At 41.1% G+C, this 18,181-nt stretch overlaps 1 long non-coding RNA gene across 1 annotated transcript; it reads left to right on the forward strand.

Annotated features, from left to right (window-relative positions):
• Positions 1-383: 383 nt before the first annotated feature.
• LOC143653169 (uncharacterized) lies at positions 384-17,634 on the forward strand. The gene is made up of 3 exons (XR_013161137.1): positions 384-615; positions 16,928-17,111; positions 17,504-17,634. It is a non-coding gene; the product is annotated as an uncharacterized LOC143653169 (long non-coding RNA).
• The last annotated feature ends 547 nt before the right edge of the window (positions 17,635-18,181 follow it).

Consider the following 18,181-nt stretch of genomic DNA (forward strand, 5'->3'; position numbering starts at 1 on the left):
CTTTGTGCAGGGGGGTGGAGTGGGGGTCAGGGGGTAGGGATGGAGAAAGAAGGAAGAAGAGAACACATCTGTGACTTGAGCAAAGGGGCAAGCCCATTTTAAGCTCAAGACTTCACTTTCTGTGAGACAAATCAGTTCCCTATTTTATCTATTCAGTAAGTTCGACATTCTGTGTATCTAATTGGCCTAGAGTGAGGCCTCTGTATTGTTAGGGGAATAGCTTAGATGAAAGCAGACTTTACTCAATGAATCACTGCAATCCACACCAGCCAAGAACTTTACAGTCGCCTAGTGTTAGGATGGGCAGCTTGTGGCCTATGTGTCATCTTCCCCTCCACCCTCCCCTTCAGCCCTCAGAGCCCATCCTTTGAAATATTTCTGCCTTCACACTGCTCTCAGCTGAGCTTAGGCCCACACCTGGTCCACTGTTCAGCCTCTCACTACTCCTTTGTAGTGAGATCTACCCCCATTCTCAACCCCAATCTGGGGTCCCAAATGCCGACTCTTCTTAAGGGCTTCAGAGGCTTTTCCTTTCTTCGAGGACTACGTGTGGATACCTTTCACGCCCCCTCTGTGACTGAGTGCCACCTTGATGAGCCATCTTCTCCCTAGCAGGTAAACTAATTTTTTTTACAATCAAGGAGGGGGAAATTGTAAAAATAAACACTGGAAGGATAAGTCAGAAACTAATAAAAATGGTTATCTATAGGAAGCAGAAGCGAGATTGCAATAGAGTAGATGTGATAGGGGTGTAGATAGGTTCTTTGAATCTATCTTTTTATGCAGTTTGACTTTTTAAGTAGGTAAATACTTGACACCTCCCAAAAAAATTAAGGCAGAAAGAAAAAAGGCAAATCTAAAAATGAAAACAGAGACAAATTTAAATGGTAACATACCCCATTGAAAAAAGAATTATTCAAATAACTTTTGAATAGTCTTCTGTGCATCCTCGGTGAAATACATTCTAAGAACAAAAAGAACTGCAAAGAATTCTTAAATTTCTCTAAGTATTTTAATTTTTATTAGTAAAAATTGTATTATGACTTTGAAAGGATTATTGTATATTGTAGATAAAACTGATATGTATGTAAAGATTAGTAGAAACCAATACTTTTGATATGTGAAAAAATATAAACATGAAATCAAAGAACAAAAAATTCTGTAAAGTTAACTTTAACTGGAAACATCAAACTGAACTCATGATATCCCGTCACTAAACATAGAAAGGGCCAAGAAGCAATGACACTCCAGATTTTAAACACATGAAATATGCTCAATAATATAACTGTCAATCACAATTATATTATTGCATATTATATTATATTTTGAAGAGGACACATTTCCCCTAAAAGGAGCCAAGGCTTCTTTGAAGAAAGAGTTGACTCCAGCTCTGAGGCAGGGAAAGTAGAAGATGAACCTGGGACAGTTTGTGCCAAAAAGCAAGGACATACTCAAAGGCTAACTGGGGTGTGTTAAAAGGACACAGTAGCAGATCCTTGAAGGGAATTCCAGGAGACAAGTTTGGGACAGTTTGAGCATCGCAAAGAATAATGGCTGACCTGATCTTAAAGCATCAGACAGATAGGAATCCACTAGTCCATATTATTAAATCAAAAAACAAACTCACTTGGCATCACTGGAAGTAATTACTTCATTACCTCCTTATTTCTGAAAATTGGAAATTAAAAAATGAAAGACTAAAGTATTAGTCTCATGTTTTAAAGATCTTCACAGATGAATACTAGCTAATAAATGTAGAATGAGTGGTTAGAGTAAGAAAATCAGCATTTTGTAACCCCCCCAAAAATAATTGATCAAGGCAAGGATCATCAATTAAAACTATTAGGTGAAATGCTGGAAACAGGATATTTTTAAGGTATCAGAGTCTCACCCACAGGCTTCTGGCTCATTGCAAAGGGAAAAACCACCCTTTACAGAGATGGTGGTATCTGCCTGTCACCACCTTAATTGAGACCTGGTACAACTTATATAGAGTGTACATAAAATTAGTCATGCAACCCCCAAACAAAACCATTCCTGCCAAGCCTAAAGAACACCTAGGGTGTTATATAAGTTTCTGCAAAGGTTCCATGCACTAGGGTAACATTCCAGAAACCTACAACCTCCAGATGGAACACTGGACTAGATAAATCCTGAAATGCAGAGGGGTCAGCCTCTCCAAATAACAACTAGTTCCATCCCCTCATCCCATATTGTCAACAGCCCCTCCCAAAATGAAAAAGCCAGAATGGGCACAGCCCAAATACCCTTAAAGAGTAGAAGGAAAATCAAAGGTGATGGTGGAGTTATACAGAGAAAGCAGGGTTTAACAAATGAGTATGATTGCTGAATCATTATGTTGATACTTCTTCTAGCCTTCAGTATCTTAGAGCAGCTAGAAGTCAAAACCTAAAGTTGTGGAATTGTAACCCACACCAAACTCTGAAATCTGTTCTACAACTAATTGTTGTGATGTGCTTTGAATTGTATTGCTTTTTTTGTATATATGTTATTTTTCACAAAAAAGAAAAAAGTTAGCCATCCACACTAGAGTACTTTTTTTAAAAATTTTTTTTATTAATCAAAAAAAAGAAAAGAAATTAACACAACATTTAGAAATCATTCCATTCTACACATGCACTCAGTAATTCTTAGTATCATCACATAGATGTATGATCATCATTTCTTAGTACATTTGCATCGATTTAGGAAAAGAACTAGCAAAACAGCAGGAAAAGATATAGAATGTTAATATAGAGAAGAGAATTAAAATAATAATACTAATAATATATATATATATAAAAAGGAAAAAGAAAAAAACAAAAACAAAAGATACAAAACACACAAACAAACAAACAAAAAACCATATTTCAGGTGCAGCTTCATTCAGTGTTCCAACCTAGTTACATTACACTTAGGTATTATTGTGCTGTCCATTTTTGAGTTTTTGTATCTAGTCCTGTTGCACAGTCTGTATCCCTTCAGCTCCAATTACCCATTATCTTACCCTGTTTCTAACTCCTGCTGGTCTCTGTTACCAATGATATATTCCAAGCTGATTCTCGAATGTCGGTTCACATCAGTGGGACCATACAGTATTTGTCCTTTAGTTTTTGGCTAGACTCACTCAGCATAATGTTCTCTAGGTCCATCCATGTTATTACATGCTTCATAAGTTTAGTCTGTCTTAAAGCTGCATAATATTCCATCGTAGGTATACGCCACAGTTTGTTTAGCCACTCGTCTGTTGATGGACATTTTGGCTGTTTCCATCTCTTTGCAATTGTAGATAATGCTGCTATAAACACTGGTGTGCAAATGTCCGTGTGTGTCTTTGCCCTTAAGTCCTTTGAGTAGATACCTAGCAGTGGTATTGCTGGGTCGTAATCCATTCTACCATTCTATGTCTTTTGATTGGGAAATTCAGTCCATTAACTTTTAGTGTTATTACTGTTTGGATAATATTTTCCTCTACCATTTTGGCTTTTGTATTATATATATCATATCTGATTTTCCTTCTTTCTACACTTTACTCCATACCTCTCTCTTCTGTCTTTTCGTATCTGACTCTAGTGCTCCCTTTAGTATTTCTTGCAGAGCTGGTCTCTTGGTCACAAATTCTCTCAGTGACTTTTTGTCTATAAATGTTTTAATTTCTCCTTCATTTTTGAAGGACAATTTTGCTGGATATAGGAGTCTTGGTTGGCAGTTTTTCTCTTTTAGTAATTTAAATATATCATCCCACTGTCTTCTAGCTTCCATGGTTTCTGCTGAGAAATCTACACATAGTCTTATTGGGTTTCCCTTGTATGTGACAGATTGGTTTTCTCTTGCTGCTTTCAAGATCCTCTCTTTCTCTTTGACCTCTGACATTCTAACTAGTAAGTGTCTTGGAGAATGCCTATTTGGGTCTAATCTCTTTGGGGTGCGCTGCACTTCTTGGATCTGTAATTTTAGGTCTTTCATAAGAGTTGGGAAATTTTCAGTGATAATTTCTTCCATTAGTTTTTCTCCTCCTTTTCCCTTCTCTTCTCCTTCTGGGACACCCACAACACGTATATTTGTGCGCTTCATATTGTCATTCAGTTCCCTGATTCCCTGCTCAAGTTTTTCCATTCTTTTCCCTATAGTTTCTGTTTCTTTTTGGAATTCAGATGTTCCATCCTCCAGTTCACTAATTGTAGCTTCTGTCTCTTTAGATCTACCATTGTAGGTATCCATTGTTTTTTCCATTTTTTCTTCTTTGTCCTTCACTCCCACAAGTTCTGTGATTTGTTTTTTCAGATTTTCTATTTCTTCTTTTTGTTCAGCCCATGTCTTCTTCATGTCCTCCCTCAATTTATTGATTTGGTTTTTGAAGAGTTTTTCCATTTCTGTTCGTATATTCAGCATTAGTTGTCTCAGCTCCTGTATCTCATTTGAACTATTGGTTTGTTCCTTTGACTGGGCCATATCTTCATTTTCCGAGCGTCATCCATTATTTTCTGCTGGTGTCTGGGCATTTGATCAGATTTCCCTGGGTGTGGGACCCAGCTGGTTGAAAGGTTTTTCTGTGGAATCTCTGGGCTCTGTTTTTCTTTTCCTGCCCAGTAGGTGGAGCTCGTGGTGGTCGTTTGTCTGCGGGGCAGTCGGCCCGGGAAACCGTGCATGGAGGCGGGGGTCGCTGGCCGTGGCTTGGGGGAGTGCCGGTCCAAATTGCCCAGCTGGCCCGAGACACCAAGCGTGACGGGAGGGCCCCACTATCCAATGTTCCCAGTCAGACCGGGGAGCCACGTGCGTGGAGGGGACCCCAGTCGCCAGCCGCCCCGGCCGGGAAAACGTGCGCCCCTCGGGTATCTCACCGCAGCGGATTCTCCCTGCCTGTTCAGCCATTCCAGAATGGGGTACGCTGTCTTTTTGGTCTCTGTCGTGACTCTGGGAGCTGTTTCGTATTGTTTCTGTTTCTTTAGTTGCTTTTCTGGAGGAGGAACTAAGACCCACGCGTCTTACTAAGCCGCCATCTTCTCCGGAAGTCCCTCCACACTAGAGTACTTTTGAGAATGAAGGAGGACTCTATTAACAGCTGTGCCAGGATTACAGGTGTAAACAAGCAGGACATCCCCAGGCAGACTGGAAGGTGGCATTTTGCTAAGTTTACAGGGTAGAGGAACAAGTTGGGCGGCACTAAGGGGAAAATCTGGATTTATCTACAAGATAACCATCTGGTCTTCTAAAAACAAATAATAGTGTCATGAAGAAAAAAAAGTGGAGGAAATGTTCTAAGTTAAATCAGTCTCAAAAGCTAATACCCAAATGCTATGTATAACCCTAGGTAGAATTCAGATGTTAAAAAACAACAGCAGGCAACAGTGTGGCTCAGTGGCAGAATTCTCACCTGACATGCTGGAGACCCGGGTTCGATTCCCAGAGCCTGCCCATGTCAAAACAAAAAACGAAAAACAAACAAACAAAAACCCCAAAACCCAACTATAGAGGGCATTTGAAGGACAATTGGGGAAATTTTAGCATGGTCTGGATATTAGATGATATGAGAGGATTATTATTAGTGCTCTTAGGGATGGTAATGTAGAGGTCCTTATTAGGACAGTTTGGGGAGATGCATGCTATTGGATTTAAGGTTTGAGTTTCAAGATGACCATAACTTACTTTCAAATTGTTCAGAAAAGAAAAAGTTAACAATTGTTGAAGCCAGGTGATATGCTCATTGTGCCATTCTTTCAACTTTTTTGTGCATTTGAAATTTCCATAAGATTTTAAAAAATAGATAGGACTCCAAATTTCTCTAACACTCAAGCCACTCCAAAGAACCATCAGGGGCCTTGGAACTGCCTGAGCTTCATTAATTCTGCCTTCACCAAGGGAGAGAGGCTAGAAGCAGGAGTCCTGCTTGGGAGTTCCCTCTGGAATAGTCTTTCCTTGTGCCGTATATTGCCATATTCTTGAAGGTTTTCTCTTTCCTTGTAGTATGTCCAAATCCCTCTCACTTTCAAGGCCCATGTCCTCCTAGAAGCTTGTCCTGTCTCCTTCTGGTCCACCTGGACCTCTGCTCTGATCTTCTCTCTCTTGGTACTTGGACCACAGTTTTGACTTTCAGCCATATGCCAGCTCTATTAATTTTTCTCATAAGTGAATATCATTTTACCTTGATTAGATTACAAACATTCCAATGAAAGGACTATATTCTATTTCTTTCATGTTTCTCTATAATAGCCACAAAACTAGAATAGTAGGTATACATAATAAAAACTTACTGGATCAAATCTGGCAGTTATTAAAAGAAATCTACAAATAAATGAAGTAAAAATTAGTTGTGAGATGCAATTACCACTTGAACTCAGAAACTAAATTGATATTAAAAATCTCTGAAATTCTAATTATTTATCTATGCAGGAATGGGAACTATGTGGCCATGGAGAACCTTGCTTTTCAATCCCAGAATTTCTCACATCTGAGCCTCGGCATGGGGCCCTTCTCAACACATGCCAAAGAAGTCACTGCTAAGTACTTGAAGAGATACTCCAGTGGAAATTGATTTGCTATTCCTTTCCTAAGAGAATCTTGAGGAATAAAATCCAGAACTCACCATTTGTCATTAACTCCAATCCTACAGCCTCTTCCCTATTGTCTCTCTTCCCACTTGCACAGTGTACCTACCTCCGAACTACTTCAAGTTCTCTAGAAGTCCTAACACATCCTCAGCCTCCCCAGGCTTTACCAAAATTTCCTTTACCATCGTCCCTGGAAGTATCTGGCTGCCGTGTTTGGGAGCCTGATGAACCAGACTGCAAAGGGACCTTGAGATAGGATCACATTGCTTGGCCTTGCATTAATCACACCTTGTAAGGTGTGGAATAGGCCTTACAACTAGGGTTGTGAGATTTAGCAAGCAAAAAATATAGGATAGCCAGTTAAATTTCAGATTTCCAACATATACTTTTTTTAGTAAAAGTATGTTGTGAATATTGCATAGTATCCTGCATTTTCTCTGGCAACCCTAAGGTAAGGAAACAAAAGCCCTGAGAGTGAATTGCCATACAAAAGTCCATTTTAGGAAAAGATCCCAAACCAGAAAAAAAGAGTAGGAAAAATCTCAGCTTTCCTTCCCAGACCATGTATAACATTCTTTTCAGTTTTTCAAAGATAACAATATCTGTGTTAAAAGTGGAGGTAATCTCTCTCTAAGTCAACTCTGCAGGTGAACTCACCACCCTCCCCACTACGTAGACATGACTCCCAGGGGGGAAAATCTCCCTGGCAACATGGAGATGAGCCTGGCCCTGGCATCATGAGATTGAGAAAGCCTTCTTGACTGAAAAGGGGGAAGAGAGAAATGAAACAAAGTTTCAATGGCTGAGAGATTTCACAAAGAGTAATGAGGTCATTCTGGAGGTTATTCTTATGCAGTATATAGATACCCCTTTTCAGTATTTGGTGTATTGGAGTAGGTAGAGGAAAATATACCTGATACTGTTGAATTGTAATCCAACAGCCTTAATTCTTGAAGATGAATGTATAACTACATACCTTTTAAGGTGTGACCAGGCCACGTTCCTTGGACGCATGACCCTCAATGGCGCAGCCCCATGACTGGCAACTCACCCCACACCCCACACACCCGAACCCCGTCACCTGCTGCCATTCCCCGCACTCCAGGCACCTCCACCAGCCCCCAGTGCACATACCTTCCCCACCCCAAGTGCAGCCCGACCCACCTCTCCTACACACCTCCGGAGCACTGCCTCCCCCTCCCTATTACCTGCAGGCTGTCGCCAGTGCATAAAGGTTGCGGGTGCTAACCTCCATACCCAGGCTACCCCACCAAGTTCCATCCCCCACCCCACCCCCAGTGTCGCACAGCCTCACCCCACCCTCCCTGAGCTCAGCGCATCCGTTTACGGCACTCTCAGGCCCACACATGCGCACAGGCCCCCAATCACGTCATTCAGCTCTGGGAACTGCACTTTACAGTAGTCCTAAAACCGTGCATGCACACAGCCCTCAGCCTCACTTCCCAGCTCTGAGAAAGGGTCGGCCCGTGCAGCCGGGTCACATCTGCCCCCAGTCCATGAAGGTGCAATGCCGACCTGCTGCCATAGCTCTACACATGCACACAAAGGGCCCTGTGTCTTAAACCAGCACACACCAGGGTCACAACCCCCAGACCAGTGCACCCACACAGCTACAGCCTCCCTGGCCGCTGGGCGCCCGCGTTCACAAGCACCAGAGTAACATCCCCAACCTGCGCCCATTCCTGCCCCGAAACAAATCACCGTACTGAGTGCTCCACCCCATGCCCCACTCCCTGCTGTACAACCATCCCACAAACACATGGCCATAGACTCTTAAAGTAAATCAATCAAGATATTTACACGCCACAAAGACAGCAGATCACTAAGCATATCACAATGCAGACAGATATCACCCTGCCTAATAACCAAATTAAAACACCTGAGGAGACACAGACACTGGAACAAGTAATCAAAGATGTTCATACAATTCTTAATAAAATAAGTTCATACAATTCTTAATAAAATAGCATATGACATAAAGGAGATCAGGAAGATAACAGAAGAGCACAAAGAGGAATTTGAAAGAATAAATAGAAAAATAGCAGATATCACAGAGGTTAAAGACACTGTTGGCCAAATAAAAAGCATACTAAAGGCACACAACACCAGATTTGAAGAGACAGAAGAAAGAATAAGTGATATAGAGGACAGGATAATTGACTTCAAAGACTCAAAACAGCAAATGGCAAAAAAGATGGAAAAAATTGAATGAGAACTCAGGGAAATAATAGACAAAACAAAGTGCAGAAATATAAGAATCATTGGTGTCCCAGAAGGAGAAGAGAGGAGTAAAGGGCCAGGTGAGTAGTTGAGGATATAATGGGGGAAAACTTCCTGACTCTCATAAAGGACATAAAATACATAAGTCAAAGAAGCCCAAAGAACTCCAAACAGAATAAATCCAAATAGGCCTTCTCCAAGGCATATACTAATCAGTCTGTGAAATGTTGAAGAGAAGCAGAAAATCCTGAAATCGGCAAGAAAAAAACAATCTACTACATACAAGGACAATCAAATAAGACTGTGCTCAGACTACTCAACTAGCACCTTGGAGGTGAGAGGGCAGTGGTCTGATATATTCAAGACCTGAAAGAGAAAGACTTCCAGCCAAGAATTTTGTACCCAGCCAAATTTTCCTTCAAAATTGAAGGGGAGATTAAAGCTTTCACAGACAAAGAAGTCCTGAAAGAATTTGTCAACAGGAGACCGGCCCTACAAGTAATACTAGAAGGAGTTCTGCTAGCTGAAAAACAAAGATGGGAGAGGGAGGTCTGGAGGAGGGCACAGAATTGAAGAGTATTGCTAAGGGTAATTTAAAGAATACAAAGAGAATGAAGGAAAAGAATTTATAGATCTGACAAATAAAATAAAAAAGATAAGATGGTGGAATCAAGAAACACTTTTTCAGTAATGATTTTGAATGTTAATGGACTAAATTTATCAATTGAAAGACACAGATTGGCACAATGGATTAAGAAACATAATCCAGCTATAGGCTGCTTACAAGAGACTCATCTTAGACACAAGGATACAAATAGATTGAAAGTGAAAGCATGGAAAAAGATTTTCCACACAAGTTGTAACCAAAAGAAAGCTGGAGTAGCTATACTAATATTGAACAAAATAGACTTTAATTGTAAAGACATCATAAGAGGCAAAGAAGGCTGCTACAAAAAGGAACAATGTCATGAGTCATGCAACATTGTGAATCAACATGTGTGTCATTTGATGAGACAAAATAAGCCAGAAACAAAAAAGCAACAGTGGTATGATCAACTTTAGAAAATGCTTATAAAAAAACAGGGGCCTAGATTGTAAACTTTTGGAGCAGACACATTACGTCTGGAGTGGTGATTATTATTTCTGGATTTTGGAAGGCCATTTTTTATACATAACCTGATATTTAGAGATAAGAATGAAGCCAAACAGGTTGGGGTTAAAGTAATTCAGAACATAGGGGTAAGGAAGACAGTATATTTTAGAACCACACATACTCATGGAGACCAATGGAAGAATGGTTTATTTGATCTGGAACTGAAATTTTCTGTAGTGCATAATCTAATTCAACCTATCTGTATAGCTCATTGGAACAATTGAAACACAGGAAGCACAGACTAAGGAAGAGGTCCTTTAATCCTGCATAGATTATTGTAAAGCCTGGAAACATCCTAGAGTGTATTAAGCAGATAATCAAAAAGTATTGGCAAAGTCCCGGAGGGAGGGGAGAAAGACCATGAAACTATTAAACCTTACCATCAGGGAATCCCCTGATACTGCGTCAAACTTTAGGGACACCCAAATCAATAGGCCATGCCCTCAATCCTTCACAAGGATTACTCTTGTGAAGCTTATGTAGGTAGCACAGAAGCTTACACTACCAATAGGCATGCCTAAGAGTTACTTCTGGAGGACCTCTGTTGTTGCTCAGATGTGGCCTCAGTCTCTCTAAGCCCAACTCTGCAAGTGAAATCATTGCCCTCCCCCCATATGGGACTTGACATCCAGGGGTGAAAGTCTCCTTGGTAACATGGGAGAGGAACTCCCAGGGATGAATCCAGACCTGGCACAGTGGGATCAGCAATTACATCCTGACCAAATGGGAGAAAAGTGTAATTAACAAAGTATCAGTGGCAGAGAGAGTTCAAATAGAGTCAAGAGGCTATTCTGGAGGTTGCTCTTATACAAGCTTCAGGTAGACCTTGCTACCTATCATAAACTGCCAACTCCCAATCAGGAACATTCCAGCCAATCCTAAAGAACACATAAGGCAATATATAAGATTCCATAAGGGTTCCAGGCATTAGAGTAATGTTCCAGAAACCTACAACCTCTAGATGGCTCCCTGGTCCAGATAAGTCTTGAAATCTAGCCCATCCTCTTTAGAACAACAGATAGTTCCATCTCCCTACCCCATATTAGTGACAGACCCTTCCAATATCAAAAATTTAGAATTGCCACACCCCAAACAACCCCAAAAAGAGGTATGGAAAAATCAAAGGCAATGGTGGAATTATATGTAGAAGATAGGACTTAACGAATGAGTATGAATGCTGAATCATTAAATTGATATCTCTTTTAGTCCCCAGTATTCTAGAACAGCTAGAAGTAAAAACCTAAAATTGTGAAGTTGTAACCCATATCAAAGTCTGAAATGTGTTCTACAACTAATTGCAGTGCTGTGCTTTGAAATATATAGCTTTTTGTATATATGTTATTGTGCACAAGAAAAGAAGGAAAAAAGTCTATTGTGATGATAAAAAAGTATTTAAGCCCTCTAGCCTCCTATATTCTGGAGAAGCTAGAAGGAAAATATGAAAGGATCGTGTGGTAGCCCATGACAAACTCTGGGATCTATCCTGTAACCACTTTTTGAAGAGTGCTTTGAAAACCATTGCTTTTCTATTTCTTTGCTTTGTGTATATGTTATACTATACAATGAAAAGATAAATAAATAAATAAATAAGTTAGAATGGGCATAGCCCAACTATGCCTAGAGAGTATGAGAAAGATCAGAGGTGATGGTGGCGGTACACAGAGAAAGTTGGATTTAACAAATGAGTGCTGAATCATTTTACTGATGTTTCTTTTAGCCTCCGGTACCTTTGAGCAGCCTGAAATAAAAACGTAAGATTATGGAATTGTAACTCATACCAAACTGTGAAATCTGTTCTACTATTATTTGTTGTGATGTACTTTGAAATGTATTGCTTTTAGGTATATATGTTATTTAAAGAGGAGGAGTATGACAGAGAAGATAGGATTTAACAATGAGGATGACAGCTGAATCAATATATTGACATTTCTGTCGGTCTCCAGTGTCTGGGAGGTGCTAGAAGGAAAAACCTGAGACTGTGGAACTGTAACCCATACCAAACTGGGAAATCTGTTCCATAACTACTTGTTAAAATATATGTTGAAATTAAAAAAAAAAAGGTCAAGGTTGAATGGACTGGAAACATCAAAGAATGCATCATGGCAGCTTGGAGTTGGAATGAGATAATCAAACAATCGGTATCATCCTCCCAAACTGTGATCACCTACCCCATGTGACTTCAACATTTGTTCTTCAAAAAAATGAAAGAACCAAGCATATAAATTGCCAGAAATATCTATAACAACGCATCTTATATAAATAAATTTTTATCAGTGCTCTATCATGTTACGTTATAAAGAGAACTTTCATATTAATAATTAAATGGCTAATGGCCCAGTAGAAAAGTGAGAGAACAGCCCCAAAGGTTAACTCACAAAAACAGAGGCACAAATGACTGATCAAGATATATAGCTCACAATCTCATGGAAGTGAGCAAAGAAACACAAATTAAAGAAAATATAAGATACCATTTTTTAGCCTGTCAAAATAATTAAGTTTTGAAAAAGTGATAATACTCAGATTTGTCAAAGGCATTAAATGGGCACTCTCACTGTGGTTGCCAAGACCACAAACTGATAGAAACTTCCTAGAGAGCAATTTGGCAATGTGTATCAGATTCTTAAAATGTTCATATGCTTAAGCCAAAAAAGTAAAATTGCAAGTATTTATCGTAAGTGTAGAATTGTTTAAATCAGTGCATAAATTATGTAAATATCCAACAATAATGTAACCACCTTATAAATTATATCCATAAGATGGAATGCTCTATAGCCATTAAGAAACTGTTTTAAATGATATGGGAAAATCCTCACAATGTAATCGAAAAGAAAAACTAATAGGATCTGAAACTATCCATATAGCATGATCCAAGTTTTATAATTACACCCTCTCTCTCAGACACACATACACAAGGAAACACATTGACATAATAAGAGTGATTGCCTCTGAGTGATTATCATGCCCACTTTAAAAACTGTTTCTAGATTACATACTAGGTTCCTTTTTTTGCTCTTAATATTAGGGTCAAAAATGTAAAAGACACTTGCTGGGCAAGTCAAATACTACTACCCTGTAAGTAGTTTTGTAGTGCTGACAAATAACCACAAATTTGGGGCTTAAAACAATTGAAATTTATTCTCTCAATAAATTGAAATGTATTCTCTCCAGTTCTGGAGGCAAGTGTTGGCAGAGCCAGGCTTCCTCTGAAGGCTTTGGGAAAGAATCCATTCTTGCCTCTTCCGGTTTCTGGTGGTTCCAGACATTCCTTGGCTTGTGGTTGCAAAATTCTAGTTTCTTCTCCGTCTTCCTCTTCTCTCCCTGTCCTTTTTCTGTGTGTTTCTTGCTATGGTATTTAGGGCCCACCCAGATAATCCAAGTTGATCTCATTTGAGATTCTTAACCTTGATTTACATCTACAAAGACCTTTTTCCAAATACGGTCACATTCACAGGCTCTGGTGCTCAGGAGGGGGGACAGCCACTCAACCCATTATATACCCCAAATGACAGTCAGTCCCACTTGACTTACAAAGGTCAAATATATGTAAGAAGTTTTAGTCTTCATTTAGGACTCTTTCAACTGCAAGTAATGGAAAACCCAGACTGGATTAAGTAAGAAATTGTTGATGTATCCACCTGTCCTGTGACTGAGCAGGCAGCAGAGTTCATGGACCAAATAGTATGGTTGAGACTGGTTTTCATCCTCTCCGGGCTCCTTGGCTAATTTCTTCCTTCAAGGGGGCCAGATGACTCTGGCTCCAGCTCATACCGGCTCTTAAGTGACAACTGTTAAATTTGTAGGAATTTTGTGAGTCTATTGCTAACACGGCATTACTTAGGAAAAGAAGTATATAACCTTACAATTAAATAAATTATGTTACAAACAAAAGTAATAAATACCTAAACACTCATTGCTTCCTAACCATTTTACTCAATGTTGCTGTTGCCTGTGCTCTTGAGATCATTGGCATCTATTGCCTCTGGCTCAGTGGGGGAAATACTCCATAGGCCTGCTGCTGCACAGCCCTTCCCAACTCCACGTTCAGCGACATTGCATTGGAGCTTGAAATCAGCAGTTATACTATGGGAATTGGCAAATGCCACAAATCAGGGTGTTTTTATTCCTTTCTATTTTTGGGGGGGGGGGGTGCAGTCATTAGACATTCACCAGCACACATCACTCCGACTGCTCTGGAAATCACAGCCCCTCGGGTTCAAGTACAGCAGGATGGAGACAGCGCCTTCAAAAGTGATCTTCACCCTGGTGGGATACTTCGGGTCACATCTCCATCTCTAGACCCAACGCCACCCCCAGACAGCTAGCAATGCCTTGTCCTTCACCCTGGAGGTGCCCACAGCTTAGGGAAGAATGGCTACTGGGAAAACTCAGCATAGCCACCATATTTGTAAAGCAGCGGCCCGCACATAGCCTCAGCCTCCCCTGCCCCACCTCAAGGTCTCCTTCTTCCATTCATTTTGGACGAGAGGTTGGTGCTTCTAGGCCACGGATGCTGCCCTGGTAAGCGACTTCTGCAGCATTTCCAATCCTCCCCCTTGGCTGGAGGAGACCCGCTCTATCTTCTCCCCCCTAACCCCGTCCTGTTTTTCACTATCACAGCTTGGTTCCAACTTAGACAAACAAAGCATACACCCTTGCATTTTATAGGTTACTGAGATTTTGTTTTTGTTTTGTTTTAACGAGTTTAAAATAATTTCTTCATTTGAGGGGTTCCTACTTAAGTGACGGAGACATTTCCAAACAAATAATTACGAGACAATGTGATATCTGCTTTTGTAGATATATGTAAATTGTCCTGAGAGCTAGTGGAAGAGTTAGGAAAATGGGGACAGCTCCCCAGAAAAGGGGACTCGTGAGCTGGGCCATTTCATACAAATAGAAAGTTCCCTGTGTGGCAAGAGGGGCATGAAGGGGGCTTTTTATTCTGAGAGGACATCATGAGCTTTAATGCCACTAGGCCACCCAGCTTCATTTAACCCCCTCCCTTCTTTTCCAACACTCTGGACACCTCAGGAAAATTATCCTTCCCCTCTCTCCTTTCTGTTTTGAGCCAAAATTAGAACCCAAACATGGCTGAGTCAGGTAAAAGCAGTTTTTGGTGCAAAGGGCAGGGTGAATGTGCAAAGGGCCCAGGCCATTGAAATGACCCATCTCCAACCACCCCCACCCCCTCCTTGGCCGAAATCCAATTCCTCTTCTAGCCCAAGCAGTGAAGACAAACACATTCTTAACTTCGTTAGTTTGGCTCTTTGGCTCCATTACTGTATTTCTACGGAATGAATTATTTTCTATTTTCATCACTAGGGCAGACATTTCTATAAGTCCTTCAAGCCTGGAGACCAAAGCACCATTTTTAGCTTTACCTCCAGGGGAAAAAGTGCTTTCACATTCCAGACGTCCAGCTTACAAATAAACAACTGAACACAACTGCTATTGCTTTTAAGCAATGAGCTTCCTGTAATGTTTTGTACTCTTCAGTGCTAAAATCTGGTGTGTGTGTGTCTGTGTGTGTGTCTTTTAAAATTTCTAAATATGGGTGCCAGGTGCTACATTTTCAAACTGACCAAGTGGAACTTTTTCTCCCCCTCTTAAAGCAACAGAATCTTTTTTTTTTTTTTTTTTTTTTTTTTGGTGAACATGTATCCATTTAAAAGACAACTTGGCAAAAGAAATGGCTGGGGTCAAAAGTAAAATAACGATACTGAAAATTTAGGGGAGGGAGGGGATACATTTGCACATTATAAGAAAAGAGATTAACTTTTTTATTTTACTATTACATGTAAGGGTGAAAGAGTAGAGATCCCCCAACACAGGGAGAGGTAAGAGATCAAAACCACCTGAACAGCTTCGTTTTACTTTGCGTCCAGCCGAAATGAGATTCCTAGTCTGCTTCAAAGCAAACCCAGACAAACAAAAATTTAAAAACCACACAGTGGGTAATGACAGACACAACCCTATTTCCCCAATAAATCAATATCCTCAGATATTGCACACATTGGAAGGGGTGACAATGCTAACTGCTTATGTGTTTTTGTATCGAAAGAAGACTTTTGTACCCAACTCCTGATTCATTTCACTCTCCCAGCCTTCCATTCCTCTCTGTTTCTTTTCTCCACCCTTGACTGATCTTCTCTCTTCAGTCTTTTTATTTCTCTCTCACTTCCTCTAACTGGAAGGGATGACATGGTAGGAATTAATGCTCCAGAACCAAAGAAGTTAATTCAATTATAGTTTTTTTTTTCTTTCCCTTTTCAAAACCATTTATTTGGTGCTCTTGATTCAAGATGCATACCCTTTGTGTAGACACTGGCATGATGAAGTATCTTTACTCCTGAAGCACTGGCCTGGATTTTCTACATACCTGAATGGCATGCATTTTTAACATAAAATAGTGGCAGTTATCCAACTGAAAATTTTTTAACTTACTTGCACCTTTGAACAAAGTCCAATATTTCATAGTGGGCAAGACTGGCCACATAATTTGTGGGCACCAGTGCAAGATGAAAATGTGAGACCCTTGTTCAAAAAGTGTTAAGAATTTCAAGACAGTCACAGCAGTGCATCCAGTCAAGCGTGGAGCCTTTTGAGCAAGGGATCCTGTGGTACTGCAGAGCTCAGGCACCCGTGAAGCTGGCCCTACAGGTAGTTTTATTTTATTTTATTATTACTTTATTTTGTTTTATTATTTTACTTTATTTTATTATTTTTTTATGAGAGTGCACATACAGACACATACACATTCTCTAGGCTGGTGTAATATGAACCAAAAATTCATGCTGAAAATGATATAATGTGACTCCCTCTCAAAAAAGTGACTGCATCCTGTGGTGGTTTCCAATACACTTCCTGAGAATTCACATATTTGCAATAACTGACAGAAAATATTGTTGTCATTCGTTACAGCACCTGGGCCAACTGACGAAGGGGGTGTTTTGGATGACCTGTTTTCACATTCTTTTTTTTCTAGATCTTAATAAAATACACTCCAAATACGCTGAACTCGGAAGGAACTTAGAAGCCGCCTTTCCCCGGTGACCCTGTACGTGGCAGGGCTCCGGGAACCCTGATCCGCCGGACACGGACAGACTGACCGACGGGTGACAGCGGGCCGGGAAAGCCGAGTGGATAGCTAAGAGAATTCTACAGAACAGGTTTCTCTGGTTCCCGCAAACCAACCACTGTCCCCTTCTTCATCAGGCGTCCCGCAGCCGCGACCCCACGGCTGGCTTCGGGTCGGCTCCCAGTACTTCTTCTGCTGGTCCCAGCCCGTGGCTTCCACTTCCCCTGTGGCCGCGGAGTCAATACCGCAGGTGGCGGCGGCGGCGGCGTCTTCCCCGCCCGGACCTCTGCGGACTCCAAGGCGTGGGGGGGGGTGCAGCCTGGACCCCCGGGCCCCTCCCTGCAGGGGGGCCCGACCGCAGACGGGGCCCTCCCACAGGCCTCAAGGGCGAGCGCAAGCCCCCCTCTGCAGAGGGCCCGTGGTCCTCAGCCACGCGTCCCCCCCCACTACGCCCCACCCCACCCCCAACTTCTAATCTCCTAGGAACTGCAGAGTTCCTCCGTTCCTCCCCTGGGAGGGGGCTGCAGCATTGCACTGGGGCTTGGAGAGTTCAAGTAAGAGGAGGAGGGACTCTGATTCTACCCCGCGGTACCTGGCTCTTACCATTATTCTGTCCTGACCACAGAATTGAGTGATAAATGATATGGTAAAACAGAAATCGTTTACATTTCCTAGAAAATAATTATATTTACAAGATTGCAAATAAGCTCGTTCACTCTCTCTTTGGTTTTCCCTCTCTTCTAGGTCTCTGCCAACTTGTTTAGCCTTGTGAGCCACCTGCCTTTCCCTCAGAACCGAATGGGTTATTCTCATTTCCTAGTCACCGCTTCCCTCCCTGCCCCCACCTCCCTGCCCCCCTCTCAGACGCTGTCAGAAAACAAGCAAATGAACAAAAGCCGGCAAACTGAGGATACTTACCAGCGAGGAGAAAGAAGCTGACCATCTCCAGGGAAATTGGAAGGGTTTCGAGGAAGTTGATCAATTCAGAGATCTAGAATTGTGTCTCATAAATTGACTGGCAATGACTTGTAAAAATTCAAATAGCAATTAATGTACTTATAGCCCTTTCTAGTTTGTAAGGCTTTTTTCACATACACTGATGTATTTGAACTTCATGTCTTATGACCTAGATGCTATTATTTAGATCCATTTTGCAGGTGA

Source organism: Tamandua tetradactyla, chromosome 13, assembly GCF_023851605.1.
Source record: "Tamandua tetradactyla isolate mTamTet1 chromosome 13, mTamTet1.pri, whole genome shotgun sequence".
NCBI classification, from domain to species: Eukaryota; Metazoa; Chordata; class Mammalia; order Pilosa; family Myrmecophagidae; genus Tamandua; species Tamandua tetradactyla.